The following is a 2,542-nucleotide window of genomic DNA, read 5'->3' on the forward strand; positions in this document are numbered from 1 at the left end:
ACCGCCTCGATGGAACTTAACAACAACAACAAGGTATTAAAGTCCCTGTGACTGCTCCAGGACTGGCATCTGCCCTCAGCTCCTACCCCGCTGACATCTGATTCTCCTAGAACTTCAGGGCCATACTCCACCACTTTAGAGGCTATAGTCTCCCCTTCACATACTTGGAAGGGTTGAAACTGCGCCAGCAGGCAGGCTGTGATAGAGCATGACTATTATCTTTAAGGGAGGTCCCCAGGACCAGTGACAAGAGGGGAGGTACCCACAGCTGCCTGCTTATGAACACTCCCTTCTCAACCTCAATATTTCTCACTACGAAAACACGACATATAATTTTTAAATGAGTCACGAAAGAGACTGGCAGAATAAATGATCAAAACCCAATGAATGGGAGCTGACTACGAAAGAGCCTCAAAATGGTTAAGTTTTGCAAAATGAAAAAAAAACACACACACACAACTTTGAGCTAATTATAAAATCCCTTTACAAGGTTTTGAGGGAGGAGAAGAACAGTCCCCTAGGAGCAGACTGCAGAATGCCAAGATACCTTTAATGAGCTCAAGAGCAAGCTGAGAGTAGCCCCCATCTGAAAATGGCCTAATTTAAAGCCCTTTAACCTATTTGTGCATGCAAGACAGAGGCTGGGACTAAGTGCTCACCTAGACTTGGGGCAAGGTACAACTTCTAAAATGGCCTAGAGCTTACCTTTCAAAACAGTTGAATGGGACAGCCAAAAGGTGGCCAGATGCACTGCACAAAAACAGCAGAGCCCAGGACTGTAACAATTCAAAGACAAAGTAGGGGGAATAACTCATGGGAGCTCAACTAAGCACGAGAGAGCACACATCTCAAAAAATTTGCATCTATTAAGTCATCTGAAAACCAGCCACAGTCGCAATCTTCTATGACCCAGACCTCTTAGCTGAAAGCAGAGAATACAGGATGCTTTCTTGTGCTGTGTTGATTATGCAAAAGCTTTTGACTATGTGAATCATGACAGGCTATGAATAATAGCATTGCAAAGAGTTGGTATTCCAAAACATTTAGTTGTAACTGGAGAAGGAGAGAAATACTAAATGGTTTAGATTCAGGAGTAGTGTACACCAGGGTGTATTCTTTTGCCATATTTCCTAAGTGCTGTATTGTTGTTGTTAAGTGTCGTGGAGTTGGTTCCAGCTCATAGTGACCCTGCATAGGGTTTCTGAGGCTGCAAATCTTTACAGGAGCAGAATGCCTCATCTTTCTCCCATGGAACTTCTGGTAGTTTAGAACTGCTGACCTTGAGATTAGCAGCCCAACCCGTAACCACTATGCTACCAGAACTCCTTGTGAATATTCTTGAAAGATGGATGGCATGAATAGGAGCAACACTTCGAGATTAGAGGAAGACTCATTAACAACCTGCAATTTTCAGATGATAAGATCTTGCTTGTTAGATGCAAAGAGGTTACTGATGAAGATCGGAGACTGCAGTCTCCGGTATAGATTATACCTTGGTGTAAAGAGAACAAGATGCCTCACAACTGGCCTGGTAAGTGGCATTATATGAATGGATAAGACTGAATTGGTAGGAGGCTTCGTTTTGCTTGGATCCATGGTCAACAGTCATGGAAGCAGCAGACAGGAAATCAAAGGACATGTTGCATTAGGCAGAGTTCTGGTGTGGCACCATAGGATAAGCACTGGCCTTCAGGGTTGGTTTGAACCACAAGGTCGGCAGATTAGACTCACCTATGCAAGGTCACTATGAGTTGGAACTGACTAGATTGCACTTAACAACAACAACATTGCATTAGGTAGTTCTGCTGCACGAGGCCTCTTTAAAGTGTTCAGGAACACAAATATCAGTTTGGGGACTAAGATGCTCTTGAGCCAAGCCATTTTATTTTCAATAGCCTCGTATGCATGTGAAAGCTACATAGTAATCAAGGAAGACCAGAGAAGAATTGAAGCATTTGAGTTGTGGTGTGGGAGAAGGATACTGAAGGTACCGTGAACTGACTGAGGAGCAGGTATGTCTGTGTTAGAGACAGTACAGCTGGAGTTCTCCTGGAAGTCAGGATGGTGACGCTCTGTCTCTCATACTGGTTGTCATGCTTAGTGAAGGCAAAGGTCCCAATTGGCATGGTGGCATCAGCAATGGGCTCAAGAATAACAACATGGCACAGATCACCAAAAACAGCAGCTCAGAAGCTGAAGGAAATCATGGCATCAACGAATCACCAAAATGACAGCCCAGCTGCCATCCTGCAGACTCTGGCCCTAAACCTCAACGTTGGTTTGAAGTTAATCCCATGAAGTTCTCAAGAGAGCAGCTGGCTGGAGATTTCAAATATTCCAAGTAAAGTAAAATCTGCACACCTCCTAGAGATGCAAATGGACTGGAAAAACAAAGAAAAACTGTACCCTAAGAAAGACCCTGGGGAAACCTTGCTGAGAAGCTAATCTAACTTGGGGCCAGGTGTTTCTGTGCCCTGTTCAGAATCAGACTTGTCCCTAGAAGCAGACTCAAATTGAGCCCCATGAAGTGATCTATGGGAGA

Source organism: Chrysochloris asiatica, unplaced genomic scaffold, assembly GCF_000296735.1.
Source record: "Chrysochloris asiatica unplaced genomic scaffold, ChrAsi1.0 scaffold00021, whole genome shotgun sequence".
Classification (NCBI taxonomy): Eukaryota; Metazoa; Chordata; class Mammalia; order Afrosoricida; family Chrysochloridae; genus Chrysochloris; species Chrysochloris asiatica.